The 21272-nt window shown below is 46.5% G+C and overlaps 1 long non-coding RNA gene across 3 annotated transcripts in view; it reads left to right on the top strand.

Moving 5' to 3' along the window:
• LOC142006888 (uncharacterized) overlaps nt 1-21272 on the top strand; it is a 157783-nt gene that overhangs the window by 101876 nt on the left and 34635 nt on the right. For all 3 annotated transcript variants that reach the window (XR_012643844.1, XR_012643845.1, XR_012643846.1), the window contains exon 4: nt 1964-2078. This is a non-coding gene — a long non-coding RNA (uncharacterized LOC142006888). The remainder of the gene's footprint in view (nt 1-1963; nt 2079-21272) is intronic.

Genomic DNA, 21272 nt, shown 5'->3' with positions numbered 1-21272 from the left:
CTAGGCCACCCGGGCCCAGGTGCGAACCATTCACAGGGTCTAATTCAACATACTAATGGAATTGCACCCATTCACAGAGGGCTGAATTTGACTCCCTGGCTACATCTATACTACAGAGTTTTGTTGTCAAAACTGTGTTTATGTTGACAAAACTCAGGGAGCGTCTTCACACCAAAATGCATTTTGTCAACAGTCCGTCGACAAAACTTGACACTTCTGCCGACAGCGTTCTGCCTCTCCGTGATGAGGAATAACATCGCTGTCGACAGTTTCTGTTAACAAAAAAGCTGTGTAGACACTTTGGAGGGCCTCTGTCGACAGACAGGGCTTCCAGTTCACCAAGCAGCCCTGTTTGCTGAGCTTCCAGTTGTCTGTTCTGTCAAGAGAGCAGCTTGGCAGTCTGGCCACTTTCTGTTGACAGAGCGGATTGCTCTTTTGATCCACTTTTGTGTGTGGATAGAATCAGTCGACAGACATTTTGCTGGAAGATCTCTTCTGACAGTCACTTCTGTCGAGAGGTCGCTACAGTGTAGATGTAGCCCATATGTATACATATATTCTTGTCACTCTGTGTGGGTGAGAGAGAGAGAGAAAGGAGAAAGCATATTAGATACTGCTCTATTTTTGGCTGGGAGATGGCAAGAAAAGAAAGTATTATAGAAACACAGCTGCCAACATTCACAAACAAGGCATAATATATAATACATGTGCTGCAGCTAGGAAATCTCCCCTCACTCAGGACTTCAAAATGTTAGAGGTCAGATATGTGGCACTTCAGTTGAGATGAAGTACGTATCTCTGAAGTCAAAAGCAGTTTCTGTTCGTGCACAGTTTTTTGTTTTGTTTTGTTTTGTTTTTTCTGGCTCTGCAGTTTGAAAATAGCTTTCACACAGAAATTTTTCAATAAACTCCTATCCAGCCAAAAGAATTCTGGGTCTGTTAACAGGATATTTACTTTGCCAACAATGGCTAGGATTTATTGAAGTTAGTTACCTGTGGCTATATATTAAAAATGTACCATTCGGAAAGAGAGACTGAAATTATAACTATTTCCCTCATGCTCTGTCACCCCAGGAAAGCTCTGCTTTCAAAGATCTTTTGAGGCCTTCTGCACCAGAAAATCCAGTGAAATACTGGGGGAGAAATTTAGCACTCTCTTCATCCTTTCCCTCTGTTACTGTCCCCTCCCACATAGCTGTGAGCATGCCTGTCAATTGTCTGTCATTTTGAGGAATGTCACTGGTTTGGTCACAAACTACAATGCACACAGATTGCATGTTCTCACCCCACCCTCTGCCACACTTTTCACACTGAGATTTATTGATTTTATTAGTAGCCATGCAACCAAATTTACACTCCAGGGCCAAATGCCAGAGTAAGATTTTCACATGCATAACATTTTGTGGCCACCTTTTATTTTGGTTGGGGGGGAGGGTTGGGAGTAGCTTTATGCACCTTTTCACTCAGTTGGGCCTTGTCAGGTTGTAGTATGTCTGTGAGGGTTAAGCCAAGACACATTACTGGAGTTCCAAAAAGCTGTCACAGCCACTCACCATTCAGAGCTCTAGAGATGTGCCCATCCTCAAATGACTGAAGACCTGAACTGCCGTCATTGAAGAGAAGAAGTAGAACAGGGTAAAGCTGTTAGTTAATATGCTTGTCTTTCCCCTCTGGAGACCTTGACCTGTTTCAGACTTGGATTAGAGTTCACAAGTGAAATGTGTAGTATAATCTTGACTTAGTCCCTTGTTGACATAAGTTCCCATCAAAAACTGACATACAATTTGTTTCCCACAGAACTGCTGCCCCTAGAAAGTTGTCGGTGCCAAAGAGGAGCCAAAGGTGTTTCAGTTCAGCCATTAAAGCAGCTGACAAGTGAAATGAATGAACTTGCATTGCAGCTGCCAGCACTGTGTGTTACTGTGGTCCATGACAAGAGCTTCTCTTTCCCTCCAAAATTCAGGGCCAGCTGGTCACAGATGGCCATGCAGAAGATTTAACCTCAGTTCCCAGATGTGGTCTCTTGATTGCTCACCTGTCCAGCAAGACTGCAGAGGCAAAGGCCCAGATCCTCAAAGGTATTTAGGCACCATTAATGTAAGCAGAAGGGAGCAGAATATTGTGCAACATTTTCTAGCTAGCTTTTTGCCTCATAAGAAGCAGAGTTTTGGGAACGCTGTCCAGTTGTTCTTGGGTAGGAGGACATTGCTGTGAGGTGAAGCTTTAAGGAGGGAGATCATAAAGGTGAGAAAATGGAAGACCCCCTCCATGGAAATCTCCCCTTGCCCCATTCCCAATGAATAAAAATAGAGCAGTGCTTACAACTATACAAGTCTGATTATAAATCATCAAACCACCAAGTCCTGTCATGTGTTTCATAGAGCAAAACCACCTTCCAATAACAGAAGGGTTAAGCCATGTTCTCTGTTAGGAAAATGAATTCTAACCAAAAATGGACAGGTAATTATCCAAACTGGTATTTAGGAAAAGGAATCCCCCACTGCATTTGAGCTATATTGTTTCTCAGCTAGTTTGGGACTGGACTATTGTAACCTTAGAGACTGTGCTGTGCCAAAAACATGCTAGAGGCTGCCTCTGACAGTCACAATTTGTTCTCCCCTTGTTCCTGAGGAAAGTAGACTACTACTTCCCTTGGCAGATTACTTCCCCCTCAGAACTCTTAAATCTGCTGGCCAGTGCACCGGGGAAGAAGAGGGAGTGAAACATCACATAGATCACACAGGGAAACAAATTGTGCACCCTGCTTCCCTGTGCAATTAACAGTGCTGACCTACATAGTTAAAATATATCACAGAGCAATTTCTCTTCTGGGGACAGGAGTGAGAAAGGGCATGGGCTTCACTCAGACTGTCTATGCAAAGCCCGGTGAGCTCATAGGTTGCTTGGGTATTGCACCTTTAGGGATTGAGCAGATCCTTGATGCAGCGCTACAGGCATGTGAACAATAAACAGGTTATCAGAGAAGGTGTGGGGCCATTACTGGATAAGGGAGGTAACCCAGTCACAGATGATGCAGGAAAAGCTGAAGTACTCAATGCTTTTTTTGCCTCAGTCTTCACAGACAAAGTCAACTTCCACATGACAGTCCTAGACAATGCAGTATGGGAAGGTGGAGGGCAGCCATCTGTGGGGAAGGAACATGTTCTGAGCTATGTACAAAAATTAGATGTGCACAAGTCCATGGGTCTGGATTTAATGCACCCCAGGGTACTGAAGGAATTGGCAGAGGTCATTGCTGAACCTTTGGCCATTATCCTTGAGGACTCTTGGAGATCAGGGTAGATACCAGATGATTGGAAGAAGGCAAACGTAGTGCCCATCTTTAAAAAAGAAAAGAAGGACAATCCAGGGAACTATAGACCTGTCAGCCTTACCTCAATCCCTGGGAAAATAATGGAGGAAATCCTCAAGGAATCCATTTTGGAGCACTTGGAAGAGGGGAAAGTGATCAAAAGTAGCCAACATGGATTCACCAGGGGCAAGTCCTGCCTGACCAATCTGATTAGCTTCTATGATGAGGTAACAAGCTCTGTGAACATGGGGAAGTCAGTGGATGTGATATACCTTGACTTCAGCAAAGCTTTTGATATGGTCTCCCACAACATTCTTGTCCATAAGTTAAGGAAATATGGATTGGATCCTTGGACTATAAGATGGATAGAAAGCTGGCTCGATGGTCGAGCCCAATGGGTAGTGGTCAATGGCTCAGTATCTGGATGGCGGTCCGTTTCAAGCAGAGTGCTGCAAGGCTCGGTTCTGGGGCTGGTGTTATTCAACATCTTTGTTAATGACCTGGATGAGGGACTGGATTGCACCCTCAGCAAGTTTGCAGATGACACAAAACTAGGGGGAGAGGTAGATTTATTGGAGGGTAGAGAAAGGATCCAGAGGGACCTGGATAAATTGGAGGGCTGGGCCAAAAGAAATCTGATGCGGTTCAATAAGTGTAAAGTCCTGCAGCTGGGGCGGAAGAATCCCAAGCATTGTTACAGACTGGGGACCGACTGGATCAGCAGCAGTATGATGGAAAGGGACCTAGGGGTTATGGTGCATGAAAGGCTGGATATGAGTAAACAGTGTGTCCTTGTAGCCAAAAAGGCTAACGGCATACTAGGGTGCATTAGCAGGAGCATTTCAAGCAGATCTAAAGAAGTAGTTATTCTTCTTTATTCGGCACTGGTGAGGCCACATCTGGAATACTGTGTCCAGTTTTGGGCCCCCCAGTATAAAAAGGATGTGGATTTGCTGGAGCAGCTTCAGCGAAGGGCAACAAAAATGATTAAGAGTCTGGAGCACAAGACCTATGAGGAGAGGCTGAGGGATTTGGGCTTGTTTAGTTTACAGAAAAGAAGACTTAGAGGTGATTTAATAGCAGCCTTCAACTTCCTGAAGGGGAGCTCTAAAAAGAAGGGTGAGAAACTGTTCTCAGTGGTGTCAGATGGCAGAACAAGGAGTAATGGTCTGAAGTTGAAGAGGGAGAGGTGTAGGTTAGATATTAGGAAAAACTACTTCACCAGGAGGGTGGTGAAGCATTAGAATGTGTTGCCTAGAGAGGTGGTGGATTCTCCATCCCTTGAGGTTTTTAAGTCCCGGCTGGACAAGGTCCTGGCTGGGATGACTTAGTGAGGGTTGATCCTGTTTGAAGCAGGGGGCTGGACTAGATGACCTCCTGAGGTCCCTTCCAGCCCTGTGATTCTGTGAGGGCACCAGCACAACTTTTATCAGAAGTACTGTCATACAGTGAAACCCACCATTTAACCAGAGACCTGCTAGAAGAATAGCATTTTGGTGGAGCAAAGGTTACCTCTCTAGCAGGTTTGTGTTGCTCCTGTGTGACTCCACAGTTCACAGACGATGCCATAGATGGCTTTGTCAGACTTGGGGAACTCACTCACCCAAGGAATTGGCTCCTTCGTTCACCAGCAAAATGTATTTCAGTGCATTGTAGCTTTTTATTTGATGTAAAGTAAACTTGGCAATGTGGTATTACGTCACTGTGGGTTCAGCTCTGGCAGGTCCAGTTGCAAGCTTAGCAGAGTGAAAACCACCTCTGTTACTTGCCTCAAATTCAGAGTCTCTAGGAACATACAAAGATCAAAAGTAGTGACCATACAGCCATTCACCAGTATAAGATTCAGTCTATTTTATAAGTGTTGTTAAAGTTACAATATGAGTTACAATTAACCAAGCAGATAGAAGTTCTATACAAACCTATGCACAAGTTACAAAGCTAGTTATGCTTACATCTTTGACAATCATGTTAGTGCCTAATGGGTCTCTCATGGCTTAATCAGATTCTGTGCATACCCATGTTCTGTGTATGTAAGTAAAAATGTCAGCACATATTCTCTTATTGGTCTGTGTCCTCAGGAACTTTAAGGGACTCCATTTTTCTATGGGCTGGGTAAGTTCCCTTTCTTCTCATTAGCATAGAAGTACAACCTGTATCTTGTGATTAAGACGCATGTCTAAGATAAATTTGCTTTTATGGTATTTTTATGATCTGATGTTAACCTTCTTAGTGCAATATTATCATTTGGTGCCGCTTTTCCCATAATCCTAGGTCATCCTGTTATTTTCTGATCAATCATGTCATCATTTCTTGTCTCCAAAGCCTAAAATAGCTAAGCTAAGTCTTGCAGGCCTTAATTTATGGGTTTTTGTTTTCAGCTTGTCTTACTCATGTCTAGAGCATAGTTAAGTATTTAGAGAAACTATCTTATAATTTTTATAAGCCTGTAAATTGCCATACAATGGATATATATGATGTGACAATCCACGCATCACACAATAAACCTACATATACACTACAGCAATCTGTCGACAGAAGTCACTGTTGGAAGAGGTCTTCTGACAAAACTTCTGTTGACATATCACATTCACACAGCCGAGCGGCTACCCTACCTGGCCACTTTTGCATCAGAACAGGCCTTGGAACCCCATCACACAGGGTTGTGTGGCCAACAAGCCCTTCCAGGAGACCTGGCCAGGTCTTCCCTTAAAGGGTCCCTCTCCCCACAACCCATGTTCCCTGTCAATGCTGAGGGTCTGGCTGGCCCTGGTGGAGAAGTGGGGATGGCCTGACCCTTGGATGGAGCAGCTGTAGGAAAGAGAAGGAGGAGAGACAAGTCATTCATGCAACACAGCTCCTGAGGCTCTGCCCCACACCTACTGTGAGCAGCACCACCCCCCACCCCTCAGGCCAAGGCGAACAGATGTCCCAGGAGCTGAGGCATTTGTGCCCCGCATGATGGGCCCGGCCACACAGAAACTCCTGCTCAGCAGGCTAGCAGCTAAGAAGAGGCATCCCCAGGGACCCCCACATGCACGTGGCTCATGGTGCTGTCCGCAGGAGTCGCTGCTGACTTTCACCTGCCAGCATGCCCACAAGCTAGGGGCCAAACTCCTCGATGTATCTGGGGTTGGGCCACCGCCCATGTGGCTGGCCTGCTTCCAGCCCATCCAATCCATTTCCCCGGACCCTGGGGCTCATCCGGCCTCCTGTGGGGCTGGCAGTTGTCTGGCACCCAGGCCCAGGGGCTGCCTGCTGGGTCTGGGCAGCACACACTGCCCTGATCATGGTTGCACATGCTGGGACTGCAACATGAGGTCCCAGCCAAGCTGGCCTGGTGAGCCTTGCCACATGGCATGTCTGTGCCCGCCCTCCACAACATGGAGTGCGTGATTCATGGGGTACTTACCAGAGGTCCCCTCTAAGAGGTCTGGAGATGCCCTGGATGTTGCCTGGATGGAGAGAGCCAAGTCCAGGGTGATCGCCAGTGTGCTTTGGCTGACCTCCGACCCCGTGTCTGGGTCTGACTGGGTCCTGGGCTGTTCCTCCTCCTCTTCCTCCTCTGGCTCTGGCTCTGGCTGTGGTGGGAGGGGTCGGGGGGACTCCTTCACTGTACCCAAGGCAGCAGTTTGTGTGGCCCTGGACTCACCTCTCAGGAGATGGTGGAGCTCCTCAAAGTAGGGACAGGTTGTGGGTCCTGCTCTTGACCACTGGTGAATGTCCTGGGACTGGGTGTACCCTGTCAGAGCTCCTTCGCCCACACCTGCTCCATGGTGTGGGTGGAGTGTCCCTGGTCTGCGAGGCTGGTGGCGAGGTAGGCATATTCTGGGGCATTGTGCCTCTTTGCTAAGGAGTCCAACAGGTTCTCCTCCTCAGCCTAGAGACTGAGGAGGCCCTTGATCCCTGGCATGGTGTTTTGTGCGCTGGGGTTGGGAGAAGGCTCCTGGGATCCCTCTGGCAGCTCCCTGGAAGGCTCCAGAGGGTCACCTGTCTCAGTGGCTGGGTCACCATCGTGCTGCAAAGCAGGAGGGCTTGGCTGTGGGAGAGATGGTAGGGCAGCATGCTGAAGGGCTGCTGGCAAACTTCCCACTTCCTGCCATGGGGTTTCTGGGGCTCCCTGCACCTTGAAGACAGGCCGCAGGCAGGGAGCATAGAACTGGCCAGCACCATGGAGGACTGTTCTATCAACAAAAGTCACCTCAGAGCATCAACACTGCCTTTCTGTCAGGAAAGTCATTCTGCCTCATGGGGGAAAGGCAGAACACTGCTGACACAAATGGTGTGTTCTGTCGAGTTCCTGTCAACAGTGCACATTTGTAGTGCGGCCACACAATGTAGTGTAGTATAGCCTCTAGTGTAGAGGAACCCTAAGTGAATAATAACTAAGATTGTTGACTTCAGCACATATCATGAAATGCACTGGGTTTCAAATGGCAGATGTCAGCAAGTCTCTCCTTCTCCACAAGCTGATTTCTAGTCTAGCCACAGGTATCTGTTTGCAATGCACATTGGAATGAAAGCAAAATATCAGTGAGATCTTAGCCAGAGAAGTGACTTAAAAATGATAGTGTGTTGTCCTATTGCTACTGCATCTTCATGATTTCTGTAGCCTTTCGGTTTGTTCTGTGCACAAGCAAGATTTTTCTGTCACTCCTGTGAACCCAGCTCAAAATCAGTCTTTGCTCATTCTGCCTCTTGCGTTATAAAAAAAAAAGTTAAAGACTCCATAAGCAGAATGCAGCTGACAGTTTTGCTGCTGATATAGAAAAGAGCCTTTTGTCCCGCCAAAAGATCTCTCATGAACTATTTAAAACATTTATTTTAGTCACTAAGAGAAGCAGATACAAGGTAGAGAAAAACAAATACTAAAAACAAAACCAAATCCTAGCCCCTACTGCACTTGTTTTGTGCCATTCTGACAAAGGGTAGCAACCACAGAGCTAGTTTAGCCAGTTACCCCAGGATTCCTCGGGTCATCTAGATGCAGCAGAGCCATTCTAGAACCTCTACACCAGCCATTCTGGAACCTCTGGGGCGAGGGCCGCAGAGGGGGTTCTCTGTAGGTGTGAGCTGAACATGCTGTGCTCCAGAGAACCTCCGTTCACATAACAGCCCATGGTGAGGGGGCATAGCTGCAAGTAGCATAACACAGAGCAACATGAAGCCATACCAGCCGCCTGCATTCTTTAAACGCATCAAGGAAGTGTCATGTAATGTAAAGATGTTACTGCTCCTCCCTCTAAAATAGCATTGATGAGAACTGGTATAGCCCAGGATCGGTGCCTGCTTTTTATTAAAATGCCTGTGTTATTGTAACCAGCCCCAGGGGGACTTGAACTTAGGACCTCGGCACGTGAGCCTCTACAGTTTGAGCTAAAAGCCTGCTGCTGCTTAGCTAAAGCTCTCAAGGAGACTCATTCTTTTCCTGTGTGTAAGTGGGCTGGCTGCCATTACATGGGACAGTGAACCACACCTAGGTGTGAAGGTTACATTATCATTAGAGATGAGTATAGCTGAACCTAGCACTCCTGGAATCTCCCTGCCTACATGAGCTTCATTTGGGGAGAGAAATCACAGTTCCTTTCCGTTTGGCTCCTGTTTCTTTTTCGACAGGGAGTGCCTCAGAGATAGTATCTCGGTAGTACCTCTGAGCACCTTCCAATCTGCCACATAAAATCAAGTCAGTATCAGCACAATCAGCAAAGTCCTTAGTTGACGTCATGTCATCTCTGGCACATCTCTCTGCTGAAGGTAAAATCTCTGCTTGGTGTAGTATGCTAGGGTGGCTTCTCCTGTAAGGGGAAATGGGGCCTTAGCCCCACCTGGGAACAGATCAGCTCACCTTCCCATCTGAGAAATAATGAATGAGGTCATTAACTGATCTGATTAATTCAGGCCAGGCCTGAGGCTGTAAGAAGGGAGGCACAGACTTCTGGTATAGTCATTGAGGAGCTGACAGCGAGTGGGAGTTTAACATTCTAGCCAGGCAGTCCAGAAGTTTGAGGAGCAGCAGTTGGCTGGAGAAAGCATCTGTGGATGAGTGCTCTTGTGTGGGGAGGGAAGAGGCCTGTCTGAACTGGAGCCAGCTCCAGGAAGGAAAGCTTGAGGCTCCTGATGCCAGGAGAGTGAGGGGTTTGTGTGACCGTCAGATGCTGGGACAGGGAGAAGGTGCAAAAAGGCAGGTCACTGCTGTCTCCAGCTGCTGAGGAAGCAGGAAGAAATAGCCTCCCAGGGAGAGGGGGGGTGGGCCCAGCTGGAGGCAGGGCAGAAAAGATTTTATTTATAAGCTGATGTGGACTTAAAGTAGACCTGAGTAGAGGACTTCTGTTTCATTCCTTTTGGACTGTGGAGTTCGTAGGCACTCCATAGCAGGGGAAACTGAGCCACAGTGCCGAGGTGCTGCCCCAAGCTCCCAGGGAGTTTTTGGGGGGTGGTGGTCCCTGTTACAGGTAGGGAATTTGTTGTTTAGACTTTTATTAACTTTCCCTTTTGTATTTCTCAGTTGGTAGGGATGAGGCGTGAAGGAGTGAAAGGAGGGTATCAGCACTGTGAGGTTTCTGTAAAAGGGAAAGCTTAGCAGTGCTTCCTCTAGACAGCGCGATCCCCTTGACTGAGAATACTCTGTCCCCACCTTTCATGTCTATAGCCCTGGACTTTGCTCCAGAAGAACACAGCTAGAGTGGTGCTTCACAGCTCAGAAGTCAGTCTTCAGTGTAGTCGGGGCATATTTTTTAACTCCTTTGAAACACTCCGCTCCCTTATAGTCAGAAGTTTACTTCCATTTTGAAGTGACCTTAACAGTTAAGTCAACTTTGAATGTTCTTTCTTGTCTCCCTTGCTGCAGCCAAATTTTGTCTAAATTCATTGGAAAAATATTCTGATGAAAAATCCTCCTGCTCCATTTTTTTCTCCATAATTGAAATTTTCCTATTGGGAAAATCAAAGGGACAGCTGCCTACGTGGAAAAGTCTTGTGAATTTTGCTTTGGGACTGCAGGGAGAATGTGACATTGGCAAGAATCACCTAGTTAGGGATTCAGCCAGATAAGAAATTACAGTTTTGGCTCCCCCACAGAAAGTTTCTCAGTTCCTTCCTGTGGGATGGGTGCAAACAGTCCTGCATTTTCTATCTTTTTTCCTGCTTTAGGACTAACTCTTTACAAAAGGGGATTTGTGCGTGTGTGTGTGTGTGAAGAGACCCCACATCTACTTCTCCAGCTCATGTCAGTGGGCCTTCTTTCATATAACTCCTACACCTGAAACCCCTTTCTGACTCTTCCACTGTCTCTGCATTGAAACTTCTCCTGGCTGGAGACTTTAAGGCCAGAAGGGACCACAAGGTCATCTAGTCTGACCTATATATCACAGGCCACTGTAGCACCCATACAGCCTCTTATCCTGTCTTCAAAGCAGTTGTTGCTTTAAGAACAGGCTGGAAAATAGTGTGTATTCCTCATTCAAGTATTCCATTAAAACCATGCAACTGAGTAAGGTCCACCCAAAAATGAACAAGTATTTTCAGGAACTGGCCCCTAGATTGTTGTCATGATCATTGTCAGTAAAGCATTTTGCATACTAAAGGTACTGTATAAACAAGAAATAATTAACAGCACACAAAATAGTTACCAACTATCTACTTAAAGGCTTGCAGTGTTATGTCATCATAATTGGTTCAAATCATCCTAAAAAGTTTTAGAGTGTTTTTGACCCAGATCTGAATTTGACACATTGTCCACTATTAACAGAGCTGCTACTAACCCTGGATTTAAACACCCTTGGTCTCTAGCATTTTAAAATCCACATGAAGATCCAAATATTCCAACTTGAGCTTCCATCGGCAACCATGTTGCTGGTTTTTGTTCTTCTTTAGAAAAAATCCTTTCAGAGTTTTTCCCCCAAATAAAACTAACTTACTGTTCTGTGAGGTACTTGTCTTTGAGGTAAGCTGACTTTTGCTGCCCCACCACAGAAACCAAGCTATGTTGAAATGCTGTCACTTGACACGTATACCTGCTTCTAGGATTGTTGATTCCATCTTGAAGATGACAATGAACAAATTCATTGTTAAGTAAGGCTTACGATCATCTGCAGCAAGAATCATGTTTCTTACCACAGAAGACCATGTCAGTGGAAGTAAGCATTACCAAGTACAACCACACAATAAAATCAGGAGAAAGTTAATAGCATGCCTGGGAATGCTGCCAGGGAGCTAAACAGCCAAGGGATTAGCCAAGGACTGAGCTATTTTCAAGTGTGTTGTCAAAAGCAGACTTAAGGTTTGAGGTGTCAGAACAACATGTGATGACATCACAGTAGAACCTCAAAGCTAGAGACAGCTCAGGAAAGCAGGTTGTTCGTAACTCTGAAGAAAACATTATTGTCCTTTCCAAAGCTTACAACTGAGCATTGACTTAATATAGCTTTGCAACTTTCCTATCCTGAAGAAAAATGTTAGTCCAGTGCGGCAAAGGTACTGAGGCTATGTTTACACTAGGGAAAGAAAGTCAATTGCAGATGTGCAGTTCTAGCTATGGCAGCTGCGTTGCTAGAATCGACGTATACGCAATCCACTTACCTGGCCATCCTCACTCAAGAAGGGTGACACAAGAGTTACTTCCATTGACCTCTCTTTCTCCTTGCATCTCATGAGGAGCACAGGGATGTGACCCCTGAGAGGGTGATGTCGCATGTCCCTATCAGATGAGCAAAATAGAACCCCTGAAGATCAAATCCCGAGCAGGAGGTTGATATGCTGGGCTAGTGTAGACATAGCCTAAGGCCTTTTGAGGACCTGGGCCATTTAGTCTTGCTGTCTCTCACACAACGTAAGCAACATGAGAGTACCTCCAGTGGTGCCACACCAATATACAGATAGCAGTAGTGAGGGCAGAATCAGGTTCAGTGTCCAGCGGTGAAAGTAATTTACATTTATTGTAATACTCTTCTATCACACCCCACCCCAGAGGGTGCCAAGGCAGAGGGTTGGGACAGGGGGGATTATGATAGAAATGTAAGTGTGGAGTGGAATGCGGTGGCCATAGTGTACGGGGTTGTGGGGGGTGTGGGGGGGGAACTCACGGCATGGTGTGGAGGCATGCAGGAGTCAGAGCAGAGGCTTGAGGGTGTGGGGGCTCAGGGAGGAATCTGGGTGTTTTTGAGGGGTGCAGGAGTCAGGGTTATGGGGTGTGAGGAGGGGCTCAGGGCAGACGCTTGCGGGAGTCTGGGTTTGTGGTATAAGGAGGGGTTCAGGGCAAAGGGCTGGTGTGTAAAGGGTTCAGGACAAAGGGAAGGGGAACGGTGAATCTCGGAGTGGAGGGGAGGGAGTTCAGCCCGTGCCCTCCCTCAGTGGCACTCTGGGGGAGAGGGGCTGTGGCAGTCCCATACTGTGTCAAAGTGCAGCTGCAGCAACTCCCTTTAACCTGCCTCAATGCTGATCAGTGCCACAGCCTGCAGGGAAGCCCTGGGAGCTGGGCTGTGACAGCCCCACACCTCCTGCGGCTGCGGAGCGCCCCAGCCAGCAAGCTCCTTCTTGCCAGAGAGGCACACCCAGGTCACTGTTTCCTTCCATCTCAGAGTGCACCCAGGCCCATTAGTGCCCTCTGGCTGAGCACCTCTGGGCTATGTCTACACGTGCACGCTACATCAAAATAGCTTATTTCGATGAATAACATCTACACGTCCTCCAGGGCTGGCAATGTCAACGTTCAACTTCGACGTTGCTCAGCACCACATCGAAATAGGCGCTGCGAGGGAACGTCTACACGCCAAAGTAGCACACATCGAAATAAGGGTGCCAGGAACAGCTGCAGACAGGGTCACAGGGTGGACTCAACAGCAAGCCGCTCCCTTAAAGGGCCCCTCCCAGACACAGTTGCACTAAACAACACAAGATCCACAGAGCCGACAACTGGTTGCAGACCCTGTGCATGCAGCATGGATCCCCAGCTGCCACAGCAGCAGCCAGAAGCCCTGGGCTAAGGGCTGCTGCACACGATGACCATAGAGCCCCGCAGGGGCTGGAGAGAGAGCGTCTCTCAACCCCTCAGCTGATGGCCGCCATGGCGGACCCCACTATTTCGATGTTGCGGGACGCAGATCGTCTACACGTGCCCTACTTCGACGTTCAACTTCGAAGTAGGGCACTATTCCCATCCCCTCATGGGGTTAGCGACTCCAACGTCTCGCCACCTAACGTCGATTTCAACTTCGAAATAGCGCCCAACACGTGTAGCCATGACGGGCGCTATTTTGAAGTTGGCGCCGCTACTTCGAAGTAGCGTGCATGTGTTGATGCGGCCCTGGAGAGGCAAAGTAGCCCTAAGGTTGATTAACTGAGGTGTTAAGCTAGATGCCTGGATCCTGTGCATCACCAGAGCAGCAGAAAAAACTGGGTTATTCTAGTTGTTCCTTCCTTGGGGCCTGGTCTACATGCAGTTACGTCTAGTGACACGCTGCTGTTGGTTAGAGGCGTGACTTTTTACATACTGCATTTGGTTAGAGGTGGGATTTTATTTTTAAAACCGAAACAGTCATTCTGATAAACCCACATAGTGGACTCAGTATATGGCACCTTTATGTTACTGTCATAAAGGTGCCATTTAGTGATTGATGTATCTTTCTTCACCTTCCTGTCTGGGAATGGCTGTGCTGATAGAACTGGTCCCATGCTAGAGGAACTGTACTGCCTTCACTATGTTGTTCAAGTGGTGCAACTCTTTCCTGTAGATAAAGCCTTATTTGTGCACTTGGTGGTGGTTTCATGCTGTTTTGCTGAATGAAAAAAGAAAGTATTGTGGCTCTAGGAACAAAAGAGGAAAACAAAAGAAAGTTAACCCTTTCTGAATCTGTTTTCAGCAGCTCAGACCAAATGCTGGTGTTTTTGGAGCTAGCTTTCAGTTCACTGATTAGTGGCTTTATCTCCGGCTGCAGCCTTTGAAAACATTTCCCTTTCCCATTGTTGCTTTCTGCAAAAACATTGTCTTCAAACTGCTCCAAGAGCTTATGGAACTGATTACTGTCTGAGACTGAAAGGGAAGGAAGGCAAGATAATAGCATGTAAGCCGATAAAAGCTACAGGAGCATCTATACACAATCTTGCGTGAATTATATTTTCAACAACAAATGTAATTACTGAACGATTCAGGAAATGCAGATGGGCTTGGGTTTTACAGTTTTTATTTCTTTTTTCTACCCTGTGTCCTGGATCCTTTTAAGTGTCCCTGATTTTTGCATGTAAAATTCTCCTTCGCCCCTTCACATACAGGGTTCTGTGTGTCAGTAGCAGAGTAGGGTGATCAGCAGAAAAGATCAATGAAGATGGATCAGGCTGTTCCACCTTTGTGTCCAAGCCCTGCTTCATGGACTAGTATCCAGCAGGGGATGAATCCGTGACTCCATCATCTTCTCCTGCTAATTTTCAGAGTCTCGCTTCATCACAAGCAAACCTGAAACATCCCAGAGCATAGGGAAAGCAGAAGGGACCAGCTGCGTGAGGGGAAGAGAAACTGCCTTATTCCACCTCTCTGAGAGTTCCTGGATGGCCCACGTAGTTGGAATTCATCAGACAACTACACACCATTGGATATGGTCAAAAGAATCAAAGCTGTTTCTGGATAACTTCCACCCAGGGAAAAAAAAAAGATTAAAATTCAAGCTGATAATTTTTTTCATTATAGCTCTCCCAAGCAAGTCAATAAGGATTAAATTTAAAAAAGATCACATGGTATACTGAGCATGATGAAGAATGTATGGCTATTATTTCATTTAAGTTTTGCACGCATCAGGAAATGACCTAAGAGGTGAAAATCATTATTTCCGAGAGAGTCTTGAGGGGAAAGTCGTCATCCTTAGACCCAGCCACCTGTCTCTGAATGCAGTCTTGTATCTGTAACGACATATGAAGCACAGGCTCCAAAATCATTGCAATATACATGTATGACTTCTGAAATAGGAAGGCTGAAAACACTAACTTCTCATTACACCAGTGAAGCAGGAAGGTTGTTATAAGTAGCGGAAGCTGAATCTTTCAATGCCTTTTGGCCTTTTTTTCTGCTCTAGCAGAGCTGTAACTATGTTGTCTTGATCAACAGTCCTAACTGTTATGGGTAAATGGGTAAACTGATATGGGTAAATTTGACAAACAATTTGCAGTTTTAGCTATTAAATACTGATTCACAAAAGCGGATTAAGGTTTCCTGGAGCCCCGAGCCAGGGCGAGGTGGGGGCTCACGATTCCACCCCTTTCTGCCCTTTCCCCGGGCCCATCCCTGCTCCATCTGTAGCTCCCACCTTTCTGCTCCCTGCTGTGGGCCCCAGCGTCAGAAGAGCTCTGTCCCCACACCATGGTCCCAGGGCTGCAGCAGAGAATAAGAGCTCCTCCAGCACTAGGGCTGCAATGGGGGTCCCATTGCTGGGGCTTCCCCTACCAAACCCATACTTCTTCAGAGGACAGAGCTGGGGCACTGGGGCTTCTCCTGTCCCACTTGCCTGACACTTCAGCTGAAGAGTGGCTCTGGTGTGGAAGCTGGCCTGCTGCTCCATAGCTTCTGCTGCAGGTGGTTAGGGAATGCTGGCTGGGGGGTGTCAGATGAGGGGGGTAGTGAACTTGCCTGTCTGCTTCATGGCTTCATCTGGGGACAGAGATGAGGCTTCGCCCATCCAGCAGCTTCCACAGGATGGAAGGAGGGGCACTTCCCCTGTGCAGTGGCTTCGCTGGGGATAAGGTCAGGACCGCTGGAGGAGAGGAGGACTTCTTCTGTCCCAGAGCTACTGCCAGGGATGGGCTCAGCACATTTTCCCTACCTGCCAGTGCTGGCAGATCTTTTTCCGCAGCACCCCAGGTGACTGGGGCCCCTGGACATGGGTGCTATTGGCCCAATGACTAATCCACTACTGCAGATACATAATAAACAGCCACCTTCTTTCATCTTTCTAATAACAGCATTGTTAGCACATATAAGCTGCGTCTACACGTGCACGCTACTTCGAAGTAGCGGCAGTAACTTCGAAATAGCGCCCGTCACGTCTACACGTGTTGGGCGCTATTTCGAAGTTGAAATCGACGTTAGGCGGCGAGACGTCGAAGTCGCTAACCCCATGAGGGGATGGGAATAGCGCCCTACTTCGACGTTCAACATCGAAGTAGGGACGTGTAGACGATCCGCGTCCCGCAACATCGAAATAGCGGGGTCCTCCATGGCGGCCATCAGCTGGGGGGTTGAGAGATACTCTCTCTCCAGCCCTTGCGGGGCTCTGTGGTCACCGTGGGCAGCAGCCCTTAGCCCAAGGCTTCTGGCTGCTGCTGCTGCAGCTGGGGGTCCATGCTGCATATACAGGGTCTGCAACTAGTTGTTGGCTCTGTGTATCTTGCACTGTTTAATGAAAGTGTGTCTGGGAGGGTCCCTTTAAGGGAGCGACTTGCTGTTGAGTCCGCCCCGTGACCCTGTCTGCAGCTGTGCCTGGCTCCCTTATTTCGATGTGTGCTACTTTGGCGTGTAGACGTTCCCTCGCTGTGCCTATTTCGATGTTCGGCTGAGCAACATCGAAGTTGAACATCGACGTTGCCAGCCCTGGAGGACGTGTAGACGTTATTCATCGAAATAGCCTATTTCGATGTCGCAACATCGAAATAAACTATTTCGAAGTTGGGTGCACGTGTAGACGTAGCCATAATATCCAGCATAACGTGCATTAAAGGGCATGTAGCATCCCCACTGAGAGCCCTTGCTGCCTGGACTTGTACAAATGCACGGTGAGATATTCCAACGCCCACCCTGCCCTGAAATGAGCTTATAGTTGAAATAAACAAAGCATGAAAACCTTGCCCTAGGTTACGCTGTATCATTCCCTGGCTGCTGTTGCCACTTTCAAGAATGGTACTTCCTGCAGTAACAGTTGCAGTGGCTTGTCTAAACTGAGGCCAAGAAACTAGAGATTCTGTATTCTTCAATTTTTGGGTGTACAACTTGAGACAGCTTAAAGGAACTTGTGTTTGAGAAAGTTCTGAGTTCCTGACCCTGTGTCAATCAGGCCTGTCTATGGTGTGTCAATTTGGGCACCCCAAAATGGAGGCAAGCTAAAATTATGTATAAAAATGATTTATAAAGTTAATTTCCAAGCATAGAAACTGATCAAACCATTTTAGAAACCTGATTAGCTAGAGCTATCCTTGAATTGAAATGGAATTTCTAACCTGCTAACATGGCTTAAAATGTTACGCCTAGATGGAAACTACAAAATACATTTGAGAGACATTAAAGAAGAGTGGCAAATCAAAACAAATCTAACTTACTTACTGATTTTTAAACCTGTCTCCCTTGTATTGGATGGGCATTTCTGAACCATGCTGGCCCCTGTGGAGGGCACGGACTCCATGCAACATACATTTCTGCAGCTTGCCGGTGTGCCTGTGAGAGCTAAAGTGCTTTCACTTGGCATTTTGTTTCTGTGAATTGAAGCTTATTTGGGGCCCAATCCTGTGTGATTAACACCAATGGGAGTTTAGCTATCGATTTCACTGACAGAAGGATTAGGTCTCTTTCTGAGGAAAGAGGCAGAGAAAGGCTGGAAGGTTACTTACTTGGCTAATTAATTAAGGGAGAGAAATAGTAGCAATCTGCATGGTTCCATTAACTTTACAGTAGTTCAGTTTGCCTAACCATATTAGCTGGCAACCTTGTTCAGTAGCCTAATTCTGACTTTTACGAAGAAATACAAACACTTAATCTAAGAGTCAAAGCAATACAAGTTAAAGAAAACTTTCCATTACTAGAGCTGGAGAAGTGCTGCAAAAATGTCCGTAAATATTTGTCTGCATGTTCAAGAGACAATACCTGTCTGCAATACCTCTTGTTTACTTTATGTGAATATTCTGCCAGAGGAGTTTACTCACAGGAATACTGGCACAAAACACAAAGCTTAAGCAATGCCAGAAAATATTAGCAGAAAATAACCAGTCAGGGAATGGAAATAAACTATGTAACCAATAGGCATGTGGTTCAAAACTGAGGGCCTAAGTCAGGCAGCAATACTCTTAGAAAGGCATGTCTGGTTGATAACTTACCTGTTTTTTTCAGGGAAACTGACCAACCAGAGCTTCTTCAGGAAGCACAGGTTCAACCTCTCTCATCCGGAACTCTATCATCCGACAAAATCCAAAATCTGGCATGATTTTAGTTAGCCAGACAATCACTCATCATGGGTGTGGCCAGTTTCCCGTGATTCCTTAAAGTTTGTTTACAGCCTCCAGTCTTGGATCTCAGTGGTCTGTGATATATTTAGCTGTAATTTACCTCTAAATGTCTTCTAAGACCATAGCAAACAGTGGAAGTGTTAGTAATGCTGCTAGACATTAATGATCTCCTGTGGTTCAGCAAATTCTCTCATTCGTCACCCGTCAGGTCCCCAGGGTGCTGGATGAGAGAGGTTCAATCTGTATTATTTATTCACATGCATGAGTGCGGGTCTTGCTAACCTCGCTCTAGATGCTGAAGCTGGAATGTTGGCGAGTGTGTTCACAAGACAACTCAAACTGGGCCAGATATCTGGTACACACTGGCCACAAACAAGCTATAGACCATGAAGTGTTTGAGGGATTTAGTCAAAAATTCTGAACAACTGAGAAAACAGTGCTCTCCTTCCCAGTGACTTGATGATAGAGGAGATCAAATTCATCCAATAAGTTGTTCATTATGTATTGTTTACTGAGGCTGAGATTCATCCTGGGCAGAGAAAAGCACAAGGTTTATGCACCACTTAAGCCCCAGCTAAATCCTGGGAGAAGGGAAATACTACTAACATAATTGAAGTGCTGCATCTGCCTTTTGCTGACCTGTTGTGTAAGGATTCAGGTGGACTATCAATAGCTTTGAAGTCACTTGTATGTAACTTCTGGTAGTGACTTTTGAAAAAAAAAAACATAGCTGTCACCCCAGGGCCTGACTCACACAGAACTGAATGGATTAATGAAATCAGTTGAACTCAGTGAGCTTTGCATCAGTTTTCAGGTACACAAACAAACTTTTCCTGCCTTCCTTTTCAACCTTGGCCCTGGCTGAAATCGAATAAAAAATTTTCTGTCAAAATTTATTTATTTTCTCAATGAGGACAACATTCCACTCAATTCCACAAAAAAGGTGGCACTGGCCCTTTTAAAGAAAGGCCAATGCAGGGGTGATTTATCAGCTGCCGTCCAAAAGGATTGAAGTGAAGACACCTGACCTATAAAATGATGAGGGATGGAGACAGAGGAGCAAGTCAGGAAAAGGGCATGTGAGAGTCGCCTCAGAGTGAGATCAGGAGGCTGTAGGAGGTGTCTGAAAGAAGCTAGAGACGGTGTCTGGGGAAGGCTGAAGGTAGAATCATGATGGAGAGGCTGGCTGACCTCCCTGTGCCAGGACAGGACAGAGTTGGCAGCAGAAGAAGGAAATGCTTGCTGTATTCTTAGCTAAAGCTGAAGGTTAATGTCAAGAAGGAAGCAGAGAGACATGCTGAAATCTCCATGCTGGAGAGCTGGAAAAGATTAACAGGACAAGAGGAAACATGGGTGCTCCTCTGGTGAGGATGCACTTCAGGAACAGAAGCTTGGGAGTTGCGGGGAGGGGGCAGTTACAGCTAGCATGAGCTGGGTTGCAGTCTAGTTGGAAGGGCTGTCCCTAGGAGAGGATGGAAAACATGAGGTAGAAAATGCTGGACAATGGTAAGCAGGGTATTGAAGGACAAGATGTGTTTTGACAATGTGTCTTTGGACAAGATGTTGTAGGGTAGCCATCACAATGTAAATATTCAAATAGTCCACAATAAATTGCCGCCAAGGAGAGGTATTGGTGAGTTGAAAAAGCTGGTGTAGGGTTACTGGGGCCTCTGAAGAATGGACGCTGAGGTGGGCACTTCTGTTGTTCATTGGAGTGAGCACCAGGCATGGAATGCTGTCCTCCGCCAGAGGAAAGTCCTTGTTAATTTTGAGCCCCGCTACTTCCTTGAAGTAGTTCTTCTGTGCTTGAGAAGACAAGCACCATGCAACGTGCAGACCCCAAGAAGTACTTCTCAAAGAGTTTTATGAAGATGTAGCTGCCCAGCTTACAGTGATGTTAATATGACTAAATCCTTATGCTATATATAATTTAAATAATTTAAAGACGTGTCTTCCTTTATCCTATTATCCTCTGATCATTTTGCCTGTCTCTGGATGTTTCCACGTAGGAAAAGAATTTATTTTGCTCTAATCTTTGTTAGTCCTACTGCTGTCCTTATTGCTAACTGCCTCGCTGATTTTACAGCTAGGAAGCTGATTTTAAATTCTTCTCTCGGATTGTGTGCTGACAGTGCTACCCTGATGGGGTCGTGAGGCACCAGCTGTAATTCCAAATGCATATGAAAGCAATTAGTGGGCAGCACTGGCACACGGCCATAATGATTTTTCTTACAGAGTGACTGCCTCGGATTATTTGTAAGATATGCAGCTTCTTCTTAACTTTCTCAAGTAGTAGTGTAGCCCATTACCAAAACCATCGCTGCTGTCTTGGCCAGAAGTACAGCGCAGAGCATAGTGTGGGAAACCCAGTCTGAAAGTAATGTCTGGCCCTCAGAGTGAAGACATATCACAAGTGTGGTGATTCTAGCTTCCAGTGACGGAGGAGAGAGGATGTTGTGCTCATGAATGTGCCTCACATCATTCGGGGAAGTGTTACTCGACTTGATAACCCGTCATTTTGTCCATGAGCCTGGGGGCCGAGATACAGCCATAGCGATGGCTCTGTTTTGGGGAGATGGTAAATATCATGGCAGTGGCCAGAACAATGAGATGGCCCTAAGTGAAGTCAATGGGAGTCTTGCCATTGGGGTAGAATATCATCCTGTGACACCTATTTGGACTGGCTACAATCCTGAAATACCTTGCAAGGGGAAGGGAAGGGAGAACTCTTTGGTAAACTTCTTGGTCAGGCTTAGGTGAGCAAGGGACT

Source organism: Carettochelys insculpta, chromosome 1 (genome assembly GCF_033958435.1).
Source record: "Carettochelys insculpta isolate YL-2023 chromosome 1, ASM3395843v1, whole genome shotgun sequence".
Taxonomy (NCBI): Eukaryota; Metazoa; Chordata; order Testudines; family Carettochelyidae; genus Carettochelys; species Carettochelys insculpta.
Note: the sequence above shows the minus strand (reverse complement) of the source record. Positions and strands in the feature narration are given on the sequence as shown.